Source organism: Alligator mississippiensis, chromosome 2 (assembly GCF_030867095.1).
Source record: "Alligator mississippiensis isolate rAllMis1 chromosome 2, rAllMis1, whole genome shotgun sequence".
In the NCBI taxonomy this organism is placed as follows: domain Eukaryota; kingdom Metazoa; phylum Chordata; order Crocodylia; family Alligatoridae; genus Alligator; species Alligator mississippiensis.
In genome coordinates this window covers 170111159-170130942 of record NC_081825.1, presented here as the reverse complement: position 1 = coordinate 170130942, position 19784 = coordinate 170111159, and the positions used below count along the sequence as shown (strand labels likewise).

Below are 19784 nucleotides of genomic sequence, written 5' to 3'. Positions count from 1 at the left end.
CTTGGTTAAACAATCACTTGTATAAGATAATTTAGATAGGGGTGATTCTGCCTTGGGCAGGGGTTGGATTAGATGACCTGACTTCCCTTCCAACTTCTATGATTCTTTCACACCCATAAAATAAGGAGCAGTGCATGGGAAGGGAGGGAAAGGGATCATGAAAGGAGCAAGGACAAGACATGAACTCTTTGGCAGCTTCTGCAGGAAATTGAGGCCAAAAAGCCTGAATCTGCTCTCACATGCACAAGAATAAATCAAGGGCACACTACTGCAAATCAGAGAGGTTAGATCCTCTTGTGACACAAACTGACATCACTGGCCAAGGATCAGGATCAGGCCCATGTATGTGGGTACACAGACATACACACATATACAGATAAAGGGCCTATTTCTTCCCTCATCTATATGGATTTTTAAGTGGGTGTTAACCTATGGGTTTCAAAAGGATATTTGCATCTCAGTAATTCAGATTAAAAGTAGATTGCTACTGCAGTGTTTTAGACCAGTGTTTCTCAATCTATGGGTTGTGACCCAAAAGGGGGTTGCAAGAACATTGTAAAAGGCCATGAGGAGGTTCCAGGGAATCATGCAGTTTCCTTGTGCAGGCTGCAATGCCGGCAGCCTGCATGGAGGCCACATGCAGCCAGGGGCACGGGGAGCACACAGCATTGTGAGCGCAGCCTCAGTGGGGAGAGAGACAGAGACTGTGTGGGTGAGAGACTGTGTGACGAGAGGGTCGAGGGCCATGAGTTGCAGCAACCTGATAATTATCCTGATGGCTCCCAGTGTGAAAAGTTGAGAACCACTGTTTTAGACAATCTGAGATGCTCATGCTGAAAATCCCTTTTGTGCTGACAGTCCCCTTGGTTATCTGCAATTATTTTTTTTCTATTCTGCATTTGGATAAACAGGTTCACAGTGTAACATTTTTGCTGCCAGTCACTAGGTCTGTATGTCTCGGTAAAGGAAATGACTGAATTTGAGAAGCACATTCCATCTATTGTTTCAGAGTTTCTCCTGTTGCAGTTGCTATATGTTTTATATCAGCATGCAAAGGAATTTTAGCTTTGTTTTGTGCTCTTGTTGTTTAAACTAATTATTTATTGACCTAAGAAGAATCAGAAAAAAATGTTTCCTTTATACCTAAAGGACTAGATACTGAGTAGATGTATATCAGTAGCTACCCAACGTAAAGAGACCAATCGAGTTTTACAGCAGTTGCAGGGCTGGCCAGAAAGGTATTTTGCTCTGTCTTCACATCAGGACAATACAGTGGCTATGCTTGGGAAGAGGAGGAGTTTCACTGAGACAGAAGCTGGATTTGAAAAAAAGTTACAATCCCTTTCCCCCAGATCCTGCTATGGGAAGGTAAGTGAGCCAGGGCTGTCTGTGTTTGGTTTGCTGAGTATTTCTCTAGTAGGCTGTATGTGTTTTGGGCATGTGCTTTGAGCATCTGGGAATGCTGCTACCTGAGTGATTGCTGGGTGGTTGCTGGGTGTTTGTTGCCTGTGTCTGAAAAAAGCTCTAACAGGGGGCAGAGCCATTCCACTCTCAGCAGGGTATAAAAGGAGACTCCTGGAGTGAGCACTAGCAACAGGAGGACAGATCAGGCCTCCCCAATGTTAGAAGGATTAAAACCATTGCCACCAAGAACAAGCAACAGGCGGTGGTGGTTGGAGACTCCCTTCTGAGGGGGATGGAAACATCCTTCTGCCAGCCTGACCTGTTGTCTCAGAAGGTGTGCTGCTCGCCTGAAGCCTGGATCTGAGATGTCACAGAAGGATTACCATGACTCATCCAGCGCTCTGACTACTTATCCATGTGGGCAACAATGATACTGCCAGGGGTGACCCTGAGCATATCTAAAGTGACTACAGGGCTCTGGGTGCAAGGATGAAGGGGGCAGGGGCTCAGGTGGTGGTCTTGATCCTTCCAGTCAAGAGGAAGGGGAAGGCAGGAGTGGAGGCATCCTGCAGAGCTATACATGGCTGCACAGATGGTGTCACCAGCAGGGTTTTGGCTTCTTTGACCACGGGATGTTGTTCCAAGAAGGATTGCTAGGAAGAGATGGGATCCTCCTGACAAAAAGAGGGAAGAGTATCTTCACAGACCTTCACCTTCTCATCCCTCAGTATCCTGAGCTGTAAAGTGGTGGTGATGAGTATTTGAGAACTACAGAAGAAAAGGGACATATAAAGACTATATGTGATAACAGTAACTGACACCATTTTGAGGCGTGTTACTTGTGTTTAGGAAGCAAGTGTTGCTCTCAACTGCCAGCATTTCTGTGTTCTCTCAGCCTTCATTTCCACAGTTCAGAAGTCATGTAGAGTGTGCTGTCTTTGACTACACATAGTCATTCTCACAATCACTCTACCAGGGCTCTCAGCCACTATTTTATTTTTTTTTTTTTCATTTATTGTTGAGCTCCCCTCATGGAGTTAGTATCCCAGGCTTTGCTCTGCCTTCTGTTTTTGTCCACAGCTATTCTCTTCCATGTTCTGGAAGGAAACCCACAAGGTTTAGTGGTCCTTGAGGCATGGTAACTTCACCAACTCTAAGCAACAACACCAATTCTTCTCTTTTTTCCTCCAGATTTATATGCAAGAAGCTTGTTTGACATTGGTACAATTTGTCCTGCTTACATCAATGCAAACTGGGAGGCGACTCAAGATATCATCATTCTATGAGATTATTGGAAGGAAATTTCATGGGCATGTTGAAGCTACAGCAAGTAACCCAGTATGGTTTGGCATTAAAAAATTAATGGTCTCATCTATATGTGCAATTGATGCACCTGAATAAACTTTGGCACAGTTCACACCACAGTGTATTGCTCCCAAGTTCAGCATTTACATGTGCCTGGGACTGCAGCACATTAAGCCAGGGTGGCGCAGTCCCAGCTGGCAGGGAGCCCAGGGGGTCAGCCTACCAGCCCAGAGTTGCTCCACCCTGGTTCAATGATATGCTATGGAGGGGCTTGCTAGGGCACAAGGGTGCTACAGTGCAGGACTAGCCAGCAGACAGCCCCACACTGTAGCACCCTTGCACTGTGGCAAACCCCAGACACCATCTATACATGCATTACAGTACACTAAATAACTCCATTCTAGGATAGTACTTGTGTCTGCCTACAGCAGAGTTAATTAGTTTACTGTGGCCTATCAGTCTTACCTCAATCCTGGGAAAACTCTTTGAGAAGATCATCAAGGAGCACATCTGTGATGGGCTGGCATTGGGGATGATGCTCAAGGGCAACCAGCATGGATTCATTAGGGGCAGGTCATGTCAGACCAACCTGACTGCTTTTTACGATCAGGTCACAAAAGCATTGGATGCAGGTGTCGCCGTGGATGTAGTCTTTCTGGACTTCAGCAAGGCCTTTGACACTGTCGGCCACCCCATCCTCATTAAAAAACTAGGCGACTGTGGCATCGATGCCTACACAGTCAGATGGATTGCGAATTGGCTGAAGGGTCATACTCAGAGGGTGGTGGTGGATGGGTCATATTCAACCTGGGAGGAACTGGGCAGCGGAGTCCCCCAGGGCTCGGTCCTTGGGTCCGCACTGTTCAATTTCTTTATGAGCGATTTGGACGATGGGGTGAAAAGCAACCTGTACAAATTTGCTGATGATACCAAAATTTGGGGTGAGGTGGGCATGTCAGTAGGGAGGGAAAGACTGCAGAATGACCTGGATAGGTTGCAGGGGTGGGCTAACAAAAACAGGATGCGCTTCAATACTGACAAGTGCAGGGTGCTGCACTTGGGCAGTAGTAACCAGCAGCACACTTATAAGATGGGAAACTCCTTTCTTGAGAGCACAGAGGCAGAAAGGGATCTTGGAGTCATTATTAACTCCAAGATGAACATAGGCCAACAATGCGAGGTCACGGTCGGCAGGGCTAACCGGACCTTATCGTGCATCCACAAGTGCATCTCAAGTAGGTCCAAGGAAGTGATCCTCCCCCTCTACGCGACACTGGTCAGGCCACAGCTGGAGTACTGTGTCCAGTTCTGGGCACCCCACTTCAAGAGGAATGTGGACAACATTGAGAGGGTCCAAAGGAGGGCCACCCGCATGATCCGGGGACAGCGGGGCAGACCCTACCATGAGAGGCTACGGGACCTGAACCTGTTCAGCCTTCACAAGAGAAGGCTGAGGGGGGACCTGGTGACTGTCTGTAACTCACTAGGGGGGACCAGAAGGGTTTGGGGGAGACCTTGTTTCCCCTAGCACCCCCCGGGATAACAAGGAATAACGGCCACAAGTTGTTAGAGAGTAGGTTTAGATTAGACATCCGCAAGAACTACTTCACAGTAAGGGCAGCTAGGATCTGGAACCAACTTCCAAGGGAAGTGGTGCTGGCTCCTACCCTGGGGGTCTTTAAGAAGCGGCTTGATGCCTACGTGGCTGGGGTCATTTGAGCCCAGTTTTCCTTCTGCCCAGGCAGGGGGTCGGACTTGAAGATCTACAAGGTCCCTTCCTACCCTACTTCTATGATTCTGTGATTCTATGATACTAGCCACATATGTAGATGGTGACACTTTAACGAGGAGCTAATTAGTCAACTCCGCAGTAAAGCGTACGGTAGATGTCCTTAATGTTATGCAATTCATGTGTCCTACATGAAGCTTGTCAAAGAGAATGAGCAAATAGCACTTGATCAAATCAGCTTAAGGCCGAAAGCAGGTGCAATTAAACTTGCCTTAAGCCACAAAAAAAGTGACCAGCCAATGGAAGTGGAACCACACTAATCCCCAGTAGAACTCATGGTCTCAGTGGATAAATTTTGCCCTTAATCTTTGGCAGAAAAACTTGGTAGCAGGTTAAAGTGATTTAATCAAGCACAAAGTGTCTGTGGGAAGTGGCCCTTAAAGTACTTTTCAATATACTTTGAACACTCTGAAAAAAATGGAAGCTCAGAAGCTATTTTGTAATATATTGCCAGGCCTTGTATACACTCTGTGCAATACATTTTCTTTTCCTCCATTTTTTTATTGCTATTAGTGAGAGTTTGGGTTGAGCATAGGCAAAAAGATAAGTGTGTGTGTGTACGCATGTGTGTGTGTATGTATTTTCCAAAATGCCATAATATGGTTTCTTCAGAACACATGTGTGTGATGCAGTACTTAAAAATGTGTTGGGGAAATATTTACCGTGGGAGCAGTGTAGTCAGTTAAACCATTAGTCTTCTACTTACAGGTAAATTAAAGCACTCATTTTCCATGTCCACAGACCTACCTTGGGACCTACCATGAAAGAAGAGTAGTATGCTCTTTGCTAGACATTTTCCCATTCTGTTGTGAAAAAAAAAATTATTACCCTGGTGTTGACAAAGCAATAACATATTACTGATCTGAATGAGTTTTCCAATGAGTTTTTGTTATTTTTCAGCCATGTCTATAAATGAACACATATTTTACTAGGTTCCTCCCAGTCTAGTATCAGGATGTCTAAGCAGAATTGTGTGGGTCCAAAAAGGCATTCAATGAAAAGTCAATGTCATTACGCTTGGTTTTCTTGCTAATTGGCTTAGAACAGCATGTTTATTTTAGAACTCTGAGTGCACCTTAATTATGAGTGACATCTTGAGTGGATTGTGTCTTCACTCTGTAGAAACCCTAATAGGCTTCTGAGTGCTTTGATTTTTCCTTTACCACCTGCCTAGCAGCTAGGTACAAGGCCTGCAATGCAGGGACCAATGTAATTATGAGGCAGGAAGAGCAAGGCAGTCCACTTATTTTCAGGTTCTGGGGACTGATTGCCCCTTTGGTAGATGCATATAGACAATCTATAATCTTTCTATAATTGTATCTGCTACAGTCCACTCTGACAGATTTGGGGCTAGATACATAGTGTGTGTAAATTAGGGTGTAGCTCTCTAGGTGGCTATGTTTTAATTATATAGGCCCCTCTTTTCCTTTTGTTGTGACTAACTAACATTCTTTCTCAACTAGCAGAAAATACAGGGTGAAAATACTCTGTCCTTGGCCACATCTTTATGTGTAGTATGTGCTGGGATCACAGAACTATGGAGACTCCCCAAGCAACCCGGGAGCTAGCAGACAGGGGGAGCAAACAGGGCAGTTTGCAAGCAGTTCACAAGTCAGTTTGCAACTCAGTTTATCGCCCCACTTTTTGAAAGGGAGCCTTTAAGGTAAGTTCTGTCTGTAATTAAGAGTAACTAATATACGTATATTTAGTGCAAGTAGCTAAAACTTAGCAGTTAGACCAATACAACAAAAGCTTTGTTATCCGGCACCCATGGGGAACAGGGGGTGCCAGATAACAAAATTATTCCAGTTAACTGAGAGGCCTGAACAGGCGTCTTTGCCTGTTCAGGCCGCCGCCTCTCCTGCCATGTCTAGGGTGTTGCCACCCTTCCCGCTGCATTGCCACCCCTCCCGTGGGCCCTGCGGGATGGGGAGATGGGCCCCGTGCAGGCTGCTTTGCCCTGGCCCATGGGGGCTCGGCGAAACCAGAAGTGCCACGGTGGTCACTTCCAGTTTCACTTTTACCTTACAAGGCAGCATGCCGGTTAATAGAGCATGCTGGCTTGTAAGGTGCCGGTTAAGGCAGCTTTTACTGTATTTAAGCTCCTTGTTTAACTAGAGTCCCGAATGAGGGGGAGTTTTCTAGGGAGTTCGCCTAGCAACTCTTTCTCACCTTCCTCCACTGTAAGCGTGGTGAGAGGAATCAGGTCAGCAGAGAAAAGGGAACCTTTTGGGATCAAGGAGCAGCAAACAGGTCAGCTTATAGGGGAGTTTGCTAGGAAAGGTCTGCTTGGAAAGAGGGGCAGGAAGAGAGAGGTAGTGGATTAAAAGTCTCAAATAAATGGCTGGAGGATGTCACAGTAACAGAGCCACGGCCATTGCCAGCTCTTCCTCTGCTTGTACCTGTGAGGTGTCTGTCCAGGCAGGACTGCTCACAGTCAATGCTTCCATCCAGGTCCTGGTTTAGCCCTGTGGAGACTGCAGCTTGCAGGTTCCTTCCAGTGACAGCCAGATGGGGGAGTGCCTACTGTGTCAGTGGTGCCTCCTGGTGGTGTCCCTCAGGGTGCAGGTGAGAGCTACAGGAGGAGATGGCAGGGCTCCAAAGTATCCTCTGCCATGATGACTTTATTGAGTCATCCTAAAGGAGACCTCTAGGACTACAGAGGAAGGACTGCCAGTGGCAGTGCTAGAGAAGGAAAAGGACATGGACTCCTAGGAAGGTGGAAGCTGGAAGCTTTTGACCTCTGGCAGCAAGCAGAAGTCTTCATCTCCACTTGCAGTGGTTTGCCTAGAGAACAGATATGGAGCCCTAGAAACAGAGGAGGAAAAGCATGTTCCATTGGTGGAAGAGACCAGGCCAGGCATCCTCAAGGTTGGAAGGATCGAGACAGCTACTACCAAGAAGAAGTGATGGGTGGTGGTGGTTGAAGACTCCCTTCTACAGGGGACAGAGGCATCCATGTGCCAGCCTGACCTGTTGTCTTTCCCAGAGCCTAGTTCCAAGATGTTATGAGAGGATTGCTGCAACTCATCTGGCTCTCTGACTACTACCCCACGTTGCTCATCCATGAGGGCAACAATGATACTGCCAGGGGTGACCCTGAACAGAACAAAAGTGACTGAAGAACTCTGGTGCATGGGTGAAGGGGACAGGGGCTTAGGTGGTGTTCCTTATTCTTCCAGTCATAGGCATCAACTTCTGTTTTTGACAGGGAGGGTCTAGATGATGGACATGTGGAAAGTTTTATGCATTTCTTCCCAAGGGGGGCCAGGATCCAGAGGCCCCCATGTACTTGGCACCTCTCCCAGGAAGGAGAGAATGCATCCGGCAGATCAATTTATAGCTGAACAGATGGTGTTGCCAGTAGGGCTTTGGCTTCTTCAACCATGGGATGTTGTTCCAAGAAGAAGGATTGGTAGGAAGAGACAAGAGCCACCTGATAAAGAGAAGGAAGAGCATCTTCATAGACAGGCTTGCTAACCTGATGAGGAGGGCTTTAAACTAGTTTGCTGGGGGATGGAGACCAAAGCCCTGAGATAACTGATCAAATGGGTGACCTGGAGGAAGCACAAGAAAGAGAGGACAACAGGGGAGGTCTTCCCATTCTTCCTGAGGAAGTAGGGCAATTGGCTAGTAACCTCAGATGCCTGTACATGAATGCATGGAGCCTGGGAAACAAGCAGGACGACCTGGAAGTTCTTGCACAGTTATGAAACTATGAAATGGAATAACAGAAACTTGGTGGGATAATGCACAAGACTGGAGCACTGTCATGGATGGGTATAAACTGTTCGTGAAGGACAGGCAAGAGAGAAAAGGAGGAGGAGTTGCACTTTATGTAAAGAGCTGTATGAGTGCTCAGAGCTCCAGTATGAAACTAGAGATAGGCTTCCTGAAAGTCTCTGGGCTATGGTCAGAGAGCACCAAAGGTGATGTTGTGGTTAGTGTCTACTATATACCACCAGACCAGGAGGATGAGGTGGATGAGGATTTCTTCAAACAGCTAGCAGAAGTTTCCCAGTCACAAGCCCTGGTTCTCATGGGGGACTTCAGTCACCCTGATACGTACTGGGAGGGCCATACAGCAGCGCACAGGCAATCCAGGAGGTTTTTGGAGAGTGTTGGGGACAATTTCCTGGTGCAAGTGTTGAAGGAGCTGTTACACAGGGATTTAAATAAGCACCTAATTAAATGAGGTCGCTCAATGGGCTGTACCTTATACTGTCCGTTTACATAAAGGGAGGTGTTTCTTGGCCCTGAGATAATTAGCTGGTAAACCAGGGTATATACATCACTACCCAATTTACCAGGCAATTAGATGAAGTTAGGTTAATTACCACACACACTCAATTAGCACTGAAACGAATAACATGGTTTATTAATAACAACAGCAACTAACACCATTTAACAAGTACAAACATCAACAGATAATCACAGGTTTACACTCTTAAATACTAACCACAACTAATCAATGAACAGCCAATAACTAATTAATTAATCAATTAACTATAACAAGGAGAAAGGGGTGGAATTTATTACAGGAGGGCAAGAGTAATTTTATTTATCTCCGCTGCCGTCTGATCCGTCACTAGCCGTCTGTTCTCCAATACAGGTCAGTGGTGGCTTACCTCCCACCTTGCTGCCTTTTTAACAAGGGTACTTAACTAATAAAAAGACAGAAGAAGGAGGGGAAGGATTAAGGCAATACTTACTAATAAAGCAACGAGCTGCTCTGTGTTAAAGACACATACAACCAGGGAGGAAAAGTCTGGGGAGCCGACCCTATTTACTTTAGTGTGGAAGTAAATCTGGAGGGGAGCAACTACATGGAGACCCTTGAGCCTCTGGAGTATATGCAGCCTCCATGGACTGTATATCTTCTCCTTCAGTCAGTCTCTCCCTATGTTCTCACCCCCCAGTCGATCTCCAACACAGGCCTCAATCAGCCTCACACCCTTAACCACACTATGCACACACGCACCTTCAGTCCCATGCAAAACCACACACAGCCCTAGGCACACACCCAGACACACACAGAGCGCTGCCCACATTCACCCTTTATAGGCTATGTACATGTTACCTAGGTGGCTCTGCATTTGGCCCCAAAATCTTCACACGACACCTCTTTCAGGGGTCTTATATCATCTTTCATGAGACAAGGTCACTCCTGGTTCACTCACTGGCCCACTTTCCATCTGTGCTGCAGTACCATAGTGTCTTCATCCTTGTACGTAGACGCAGACCCTAATTTTGACTTCAACAGAGCCAACTAGGGGCCATGCTTTTCTTGACCTGCTGCTCACAAACAGGGAAGAACTGCTGTGGAATGTAGAAGTGGTAACTTGGGCAACAGCAACCACGAGATGATTGAGTTTAGGATCCTGAGAAAAGAAAGGAAGGAGAACAGCAGAGTACAGACCCTGACTTTCAGAAAAGCAGAGTGATTCAATCAAGGAATTCATGGGCAGAATCCCCTGATAGGCCATTTGATGGGGAAAGGAGTCCAGGAGAGCTGTTGTACTTTAAAGAAGCCTTACTGAGGGCCAGAAATGAACTATCCTGATGCACAGGAAGACTAGAAAGTGTGGCAGAATACCAGCTTGGCTTAGCAGGGAACTCTTCTGTGAGATAAAACACAAAAAGGAAGTTTACAAGAAGTGGAAACTTGAACAAACAACTAAGGAGAAGTATAAGCATATTGCTCAGGCATGCAGGGATGAAATCAGGAGTTGCAGCTAGCAAGCAACATGAATGGCAGCAAGAAGGGTTTCTATGTGTATGTGAGCAACAAGAGGAAGATCAGATAATGGGTGGGTCCCTTACTGAATGGGGGAGGCAACCTAGTGACAGATAATGTGGAAAAGGCTGAAGTACCCAATGCCTTTTTCACCTTCGTCTTCACAGGCAAGATCAGCTCCCAGACTACTGCACCTGGCAGCAGGGTTTGGGGAGGAGGTGAGCAACCAGAAGTGGCAAAAGAACAATTTAGGGGCTATTTAGAATAGGTGTACATGTATGAGTCCATGGGGTGGGATGCAATGCACCCTAGGGTGTTGAGGGAGTTGACCAATGTGATTGCAGAGCTGCTGGCCATTATCTTTGAAAACTTGTGGCAGTCAGTAGAAGTCCTGGATGATTCCTGGATGATTAGAAAAGGGAAAATATAGTGCCCATCTTTAATAAGCAGAACAAGAGGGATCCATGGAACTACAGACCTGTCAGCCTCTGCTCAATCCCTGGAAAAGCCATGGAGCAGGTCCTCAAGGAATCCATTCCTAAGCATTTGGAAGAGAAGAAAGCAATTAGGAACAGCATAGATTCACCAAGGACAAGTCATAACTGACCAACCTGATTGCCTACTATGACAAGATGCAATCATCTCTGTATACACTGTGTAAACACAAATCATGACAAAAATATTTTTTGTAATAAAATTAAAATATATTATAATAGATGTTTGACTTTCAGTGTGTGATTTAGGGGGCTTTTCTGGTTCCAAGATGGCAACTTTCCCCTCCCAAGAGGAGTATGTCTGGGGGGACAAGGGGAGGGACATCTGGTGGCAAATGTCAAGGGTTAGAGGTGGGACTTCCAGTCCCAAGATGATGACCGGGGGGTGGGGCACCTGTCAGTGGGCAGGGCTAATCATGCGGCCCTCCACAGCTCACCAGAACTCTTTAAGCGGCTCTCCAGCCAAAATAATTTCCTGCCTCTGCTGTAGCGCCTTGGAGTCCAGCCTGCAGAGGCTTCCTTCTGCTTCTGTTCCCATCTCCCACTCTATGATTTACTTTTAGAGGAGAACCTGGACAACTGCTGCTTCAAAGCTATTTCCTCCCACTTAAGGGCAGATCTTCAGCACTGATGTCAGTCTGCATTGACTTCAGTGCTGATAAACTGATTTACACCAGCTGAAGATGTGGCCCCTGTATGCATATCTCTATCCCCTCCCCCCCATCCCATGTAGTTTTGGTCGTTTTCATTATCAGTTATCATCTAATGTCTTTGAATGTGCTATTTGCTGTATCCTGTATCTCCACAGATTTTGTATAACTTTCTCTCCAACCTTAACAATTTCACCAATGTATCTCTGGAGGTCCAGTGGTGGATGAATTTCTTTTTTGTTATAAGTGTAGTGTGTATATATGCTTTACAATACAAACATCTTTGCAGTATAAAATAAAGGAGCAAAATATAAAATATGACAGTTGACAGGGGTGGAGACATCCTCACTGACCAAAATAACTCAAAAGTACCAGAAAGCACTAAACATGAAGAATCCAAAATAAGCAAGTGAGGTTCAGGTTTTGCTTGTTCTTTTTGCTACTTTTTCTTCTGTTTGTCTTTCAGCTGGCAAAGCAAAACCAAATGAAGCAAATCTGTTGCTCTTTTGTACTTTTCTCAAATATATTGAAATTATTTAATATTATTTTCCTCTTGATGATCTTACTCAAAAATAAAGGAAGCACTTTTCAACTACTGTACAATATCATCCTATCAATTGCACCAATATAAATTAAGTAACCCCATCTAAATGACTCCAGCAATAGTGGTATTAAAATACTATGAAAGGAGAATCAAGTCCACAATATACTGAGTCATCCAAGATTCCAGTTTCTTTCTGCTGTTCTGATAACACAAAGTAGACATGCAAACTAATTTGACAGAAAATTTAGATTAGATATATGTTGTTCTGGATCTCCAGAACAGCACAAAGTACAACTGTGTCCTGGTGAATCTAAACTTTTAAATTTACAGGGAGTTTGATTCTCCATTCACAGTATTCTAACACCAGCTGGGGTGTCCTTGTGAATGTGGCCAGATGCCTGATGACATGGTTATTGATGTGGTTCTTTCACCCTAAGCAACGCACTTTGTTATAGGATAAAGGCTGTTCACAGACAGTTATATGGGTTCAGTTATTGAAAGAACAAGGGGAAAAAAATCTCAGGGCTATGCTTGATTTTTTTTTTTTTTTATCTCTTTTTAATTGTACTTCATCTGGACGTTTAGTGAACGGAAAACTTAGAAAGTGTGAAGAAGGCAACTGCAGCTTAAAGACCTGTGTACCTGTTTTGAGAAATTTAGACTTTTTAAAACAAAGTGCGTGTGTGTGTGTTCATGTTCGAGATGCTCATGGGAAAGATGTGAATGAGTGTTTTAATTTAAAGTAATTGCTTTTTAGTTACAAATATGTTTTTAATTTGTCAGCACAAGATAAGGTTAATTCAGTATTTCTGTTAAACTGTGGAAGGGATTTTGAACAGATTTTCTCTAGTCCATTTGCAAAATTAGTGGAGAGAGATCTTTTGATGTTCCTGAGTGAAAACTGAGTTGAATTTTGCTCTGAACTAGAGTTTACATTTTTTGTTATCTAAGAAGAATTCACTCTATCCTTCCCAATAAAGTAAAAGAGCACAAAGCTGTTAATGGCACAAAATCTCTGCAACACCCTGATGTGCAATACAAATTGCCTTTGAGAGAATGTGCTGAAAGAACATTGTTAACTTGATAATCACCTTTCTGTCTGAAATGTTGTAACTGCTGAAATTACAAGAAACCCCTTAGATAATGGCAATTGGATAAGATTAGAGACTTTTCCCCTCCATTCTTCCAGTTTATCACATGAAGTAAGCAGCATCTTTCGTTTAATCAGTGCAACTGCTTCTCCTACAGACTCTGTTATGATCCAGTCTTGTGACTAGGTCCACTGGGGAACCTTGCTACTGTCTAGATGCTGTCCCCCCCTTATATTTGCATTGCTGTCCACAGGTTTTATTCAAATCCCTTAAGAGGTTTTGGTATCTTGGAGGCATTTTGTCAAGCCATGGCATTGGAACCACTTACAACAGAGGGGTTATTTTTCACCATCAACCTAAACTTTACAATAAAGAAAATATGCTTTATTTGTTGTGATAACCTATTCTAGTAGGTACATTAAATGTACAGAATCATTTAAGTCACTTTTGCATTTTGAAACACTTCATCTTTTTAGTCTAAATCCTCAACTGTTGCAAATTGGCAGATCTCTGTTAAAGTCAACTGAGCTATGCTAGTTTACATCAGTTAAAACATGTTGTCAGTCTTCACCTGAGGCAAAAATGAACAGCAGTACTGAAAGATTTACCACTGAGCCAGTCTATTAGGGATAAGAGTCAGGGTTTCACATTATTACAGTCTTTATAAAGCCAGTACTGGTACCATTTTTAGAGAACACTAAGAATGCTTATTGTTGCAATGGTTTGAAATTGAATGGTTTGCACCTGAAACCTGTACTCTGGAATAAATCAGGTGTTGAGACCAGTTTTTAATGAAAGACTAGTACAATCAAAAGCTGCCTTTGCTAAACAACTGCTCTGTTTTGACAAACTAAATATTGTTATTGCCTCAAAATAAAAATTGGAGCTAAATATTCACCTGTACATCCAAGAATATGCCTTAAATGTTGATGTTCCAGTCTCCTTCATAAACCATGCCCATGTAACTACATGAACGTTTTACCTACTTACGAGCACAGAGTCTGGGTCCAGCTCCCTGTAGCAGCGAGCGTGGACTGTTCAAATCTCCAAAGCTCTCCAAATCTTTTCCAAATCGATTCAGAGAGCTTTGAATCAAGTTGGACCTTGTAATTGGTCTCCTGATTCGATTCAGATTTGGAGATTTGGCAGCTGAATTGGGTGAAATCTCCTCCAAATCGAACCAGCTCCTGAAGCTTGACACAGATCTAATGTGCATCTACTTACTCTGCAGTAAATGAAGGTCATACCATGACAGCTTAGCACAAGATGAAAGAATCATAGAGTTATAGAAAATTAGGGTCGGAAGGGACCTCTGGAGGTCATCTAGTTCAACCCCCTGCTCAAAGCAGGACCACGCCCAACTAGATCATCCAAGCCAAAGAACAGTAAGATATTTAGGTTTAGCTTTCATTCACCTTGGGAAAAGATCAAGCACGTGGACAGTCATCACAGAGCAGCTGTCACATGATAAGTTCTCACTTCCTTTTCACATTGCTGTAATTAGTTTGTCCAAAACCATTACATTCTGTACTGAAGGGGGGAGGCAACCTTGTGAAAGAGGGTGCAGAAAAGTGCTCGATGCCTCTTTTGCCTCAGTCTTCACAGGCAAGGTCAGCTCCCAGACTACTGCACTAGGCAGCACAGTTTGGGAAGGAAGTGAGCAGCCCGCAGTGGTGAAAGAACAAGTTAGGTACTATATAGAAAAGCTAGACGTGTACAAGTTCATGGCAGCAGATGGGATTCACCCAGGGCTGCTGAGGGAGTTGGCTGGTGTGATTGCAGATCCATCGGCCATCATCTTTGAAAACTCATGGCGATCAGGAGAGGTCCCAGATGATTTGAAAAGGGCAAACATAGTGACCATATTTCAGAAAGGGAAGAAGGAAGATCCAGGGAACTACAGACCAGTCAGCCTCACCTCAGTCCCTGGAAAAATCATGGAGCAGATCCTCAAGGAATCCATTTCTAAATATTTGGAGGAGAAAAGGCTGATTAGGAACAGTCAGCATGGATTTAGCAGGGGCAAATCATGCCTGACCAACCCGATTGCCTTCTATGATGAGATGACTGGCTCTGTGGATGCAGGGAGACCAGTGTAGCAAGGCTTTTGATATGGTCTCCCACAACATTCTCACAGGAAAGCTAAGGCAGTATGGGCTGGATGAATGGACTGTAAGGTGGATAGAAAACTGGATGAAGCATCAGGCTCAGAGAGTAGTAATCAATGGCTTGATGTCTAGTTGGTAGCTGGTATCGAGTGGAGTGCCCCACGGGTTGGTTCTGGGGCTGGTTTTGTTCAATGTCTTCATCAACAACCTGGAAGATGACATAGAGTGCATCCTCAGAAAGTTTGCAGATGACACCAAGCTGGGGGGAGTAGTAGATATGCTGGAGGATAGGGCTAGGATTCAGAGTGACCTAGATAGATGGGAGGATTGGGCCAAAAGAAATCTCATGAGGTTCAACAAGGAAAAATGCAAAGTCCTGCACTTAGGACGAACAGTCCCATGCTGACTGGCTGGGGGCTGACTGGCTGGGCAGCCGCTCTGCAGAAAAGGACCTGGGGGGTTACAGTGGACAATAAGCCAAATATGAGCCAGCAGTGTGCCCTTGTTGCCAAGAAGATGAATGGCATACCAGGCTGCATTGGCAGGTGTGTTGCCAGTAAATCAAGGGAAGTGATTGATGCTCTCTATACAACACTGGTTAGGCCACATCTGGAGTACTGTGTTCAGTTTTGCTCCCCCCCCCCCCCCAACTACAGAAAGGGTGTGGACAAATTGGAGAGAGTCCCAACAGAGGGCAACCAAAATGGTGATGGGACTGGGGTGCATGGCTTATGAGGAAAGACTGACTGGGCTTATGTGGTCTAGAGAAGAGGGTACTTAATAGCAGTTTTCAACTACCTGAAATGGAGTTACAAAGAGGATGAAGCTAGACTGTTCTCAGTGTTGGCAAATGACAGAGCAAGAAGCAATGGTCTCAAGTTGCAGCAAGAGAAGTTTAGGTTAGATCTTAGGAAGAATTTTCTCTCTAGGGAGGTTGTAAAACACTGGAACAGATTACCCAGAGAGGTGGTAGAAGCTCCATCCTTGAGGGTTTTCAAAACCTGGCTAGACAAAGTTTGGGCTGGGATGATTCAGTTGGAAATGGTCCTGTTTTGAGCAGGGGGTTGAACTAAATGACCTCCTGACCGCCCCCAGAACATGTGTAAAAGTGCCTTCTGTTATTAACTCCCCCCGCTGTTACTTTTGTTATAATACCTTTTGACAAATGCTGATTTCTTATCTGTTGGCACGTCTGCACAAGTGGTTACTGCACATTTATTTAGTATTTTTATTTATTTATTTGGTACTTATAGTGGTAATATTTGGCTACTGCATAGTCAGCGTCTTGTGTAGATGTGCCCTGTAGGATTTTTATACAGTAGCATCACATGGTACATTCCGTGGTTGCTACCTCCGGATCCCCCATCCTGCAAGGTAACCTAAGCTCCTGTGTTCATCTGCCCAGATGTACGGCTTGATTCATAGCTGATTTTCAGCATGTGCTACCTGTGTTTCCACACAAGTCCCCATGCTTGAGGGGGCCCTGCACTTTAGGGAACACATAGCATAGAATTTATTTCTTGTTTCAAATAGATGGACACTGAAATGCATTGCACTTTCATAGATTCATAGATACACTCATAGATGTTAGGGTCAGAAGGGACCTCAATAGATCATCGAGTCCGACCCCCTGCATAGGCAGGAAAGAGTGCTGGGTCTAGATGACCCCAGCTAGATGCATATCCAACCTCCTCTTGAAGACCCCCAGGGTAGGGGAGAGCACCACCTCCCTTGGGAGCCCGTTCCAGACCTTGGCCACTCAAACTGTGAAGAAGTTCTTCCTAATGTCCAGTCTAAATCTGCTCTCTGCTAGCTTGTGGCCATTATTTCTTGTAACCCCCGGGGGCGCCTTGGTGAATAAAACCTCACCAATTCCCTTCTGTGCCCCCATGATGAACTTATAGGCAGCCACAAGGTCACCTCTCAACCTTCTCTTGCGGAGGCTGAAAAGGTCCAGGTTCTCTAGTCTCTCCTCGTAGGGCTTGGTCTGCAAGCCCTTAACCATACGAGTTGCCCTTCTCTGGACCCTCTCCAGGTTATCCACATCCCTCTTGAAGTGCGGTGCCCAGAATTGCACGCAGTACTCCAACTGCGGTCTGACCAGTGCCCGATAGAGGGGAAGTATCACCTCTTTGGATCTATTCGTCATGCATCTGCCGATGCATGATAAAGTGCCATTAGCTTTTCTGATGGCTTCATCGCACTGCCGACTCATGTTCATCTTGGAGTCCAGTAGGACTCCAAGATCCCTTTCCACTTCCGTGCCACCCAGCAGGTCATTTCCTAGGCAGTAGGTGTGCTGGACATTTTTCCTCCCTAGGTGCAGCACTTTGCATTTCTCCTTGTTGAACTGCATTCTGTTGTTTTCTGCCCACTTGTCCAACCTGCCCAGGTCTGCTTGCAGCTGTTCCCTGCCCTCTGGCATGTCCACTTCTCCCCATATCTTTGTGTCATCTGCAAACTTGGACAGAGTACACTTCACTCCCTCATCCAAGTCGCTGATGAAGACATTAAAGAGTATTGGTCCAAGGACCGAGCCCTGTGGGACCCCACTGCCCACACCCTTCCAGGTCGAAACCGACCCATCCACCACGACTCTCTGGGTGCGACCCTCTAGCCAATTCACCACCCACCGGACTGTGTAGTCATCCAAGTCACAGCCTCTTAACTTGTTCACCAGTATGAGGTGGGATACCGTATTGAAGGCCTTCTTGAAGTCTAAGTATACGACATCCACCCCTCCTCCTGTGTCCAGGCATTTCGTAACCTGGTCATAAAAAGAGACTAGATTAGTCAGGCATGATCTGCCTGCCACGAACCCGTGCTGGTTTCCCCTCAGCATAATTTGTCCTGCTGGGCTCTCGCAAATGTGAGCCTTGATAATTTTTTCAAAGATTTTGCCAATGATGGAGGTGAGACTGACTGGCCTATAGTTCCCCGGGTCTTCCTTCCTCCCCTTCTTAAAGATGGGGACCACATTGGCCCTTTTCCAGTCCTCCGGGACTTGGCCCATTCACCACGAGCGTTCAAATATTTCTGCCAGTGGCTGTGCAATGATGTCGGCCAGTGCCTTCAGCACCCTCGGATGGAGCTCATCCGGGCCTGCCGACTTAAACGCATCCAGTTCCTCCAAGTGACTCTGCACCATCTCAGGTTCTAGGCATGGCAGTCTGGCGCCTTGCTGCTGCCTCTCTACAACCCCAGTGAGAGACTTGTCTTGCCCCTCTCCTAGGAACACTGAGGCAAAGAACTCGTTGAGGAGTTCAGCCTTGTCCCCCCTGTCCATCACCAATTGCTTCTGCCCATCTAGTAGGGGTCCTATTCCACCCTGGGCCTTCCTTTTACTCCCTATATATCTAAAAAACAATTTCTTGTTGCCCTTTACTTGGGATGCCATCCTCAGCTCCATGGTAGCTTTAGCCCTTCTAACTGCCTCCCTGCAAGCACGAGCAGAGGAGGTATACTCATCTTTGGTGATCTCTCCCTGTTTCCACTTTTTATGTGCTCCCTTTTTGGCCCATAGGCTGCCCTGGATTTCTCTGGTCAGCCATGGAAGCCTCCTGGCCCCTTTCCCTCTTTTTCCTTGCATCGGGATCGTCTCCCTTTGTACCCGAAGGATCATTTCCTTAAGGCACAGACACCCTTCTTGGGCTCCCATCACTTCAAAACTCCTACTCTGCAGTGCGTCTTTGAGTAATCGTCTGAGTTCATTGAAATCAGCTTTCCTAAAGTCTAGCACTTTCACCCTACTAGTTACCTTACCCACTCAATGTCTTATGAAGAATTCTATTATTAGGTGATCACTGTCCCCCAGATGGCTACCAATCTGGAGGTCCCCTACCATGTCATCCCCCGTTGCCAATACCAGATCCAGTATGGCATTCCCCCTAGTGGGACCGTGTACCTCCTGTGTCAGGTGGAGGTCCTGTACACAGGTTAGAAACCTGCGTGAACGGTGGGACTTTGCTGTCTGCGTCTCCCAGCAGATGTCTGGGTAGTTTAGGTCCCCCATGACTACTGCCTCCTTAGCTTTTATGGTCTCTGAGAGCTGCCTCAGGAGCCCCAAATCTAGTTCTTCCCTACTTTCTTAAAGTACCTCTGAATATTGGCTTTTCAGTGAAATACTAACTTCAGAATGAATAGTAGGTTGCACAACAAATTATGTTAAGTTGGCCTTATCTTGGAACCAATTCCACTAGTTCTTCTTTGTTTGTGATACAGAAGTCGAGTCTCAGAGCAACAGATGTGCCTTTGTATGATTCTTAATTTTGTAGCCTTAATACTAAATTTTATCAATGACCTAATGTTACATCATTATATCATTATAATATGTAAAATAAATGCACATTTCCAAGCTGCAAAAACTACAGCAATTCATTTTTACAGTAGTCAGCAACACAAACATTTCTATTTTGTTATATCTTTTATAATTCCTCCCTCTCCCCACTTTCTTCCCCTACCTACTTTCTATTTAATTTTTCTCCCAAGGATGTTCTACACTGATTTTTGAACAAGGCCCTCCATTTTCCAAAGTTGTACCTGGCTCCACTCATAAGAATCGTGTTGCAGGGACAGGGTCCATGTTTATAAGGTACACAAGTACAATTATTGACAAGGAGCTAATGGGTTTAGTTGCAATCACTAAATATGTTTGTGCATTGT

The 19784-nt window shown here is 45.2% G+C and overlaps 1 protein-coding gene across 1 annotated transcript in view; it reads left to right on the top strand.

The window, feature by feature from the left end:
• SHROOM3 (shroom family member 3) overlaps positions 1-19784 on the top strand; it is a 103872-nt gene that overhangs the window by 41802 nt on the left and 42286 nt on the right. The gene's annotated exons all lie outside the window — the stretch shown is intronic.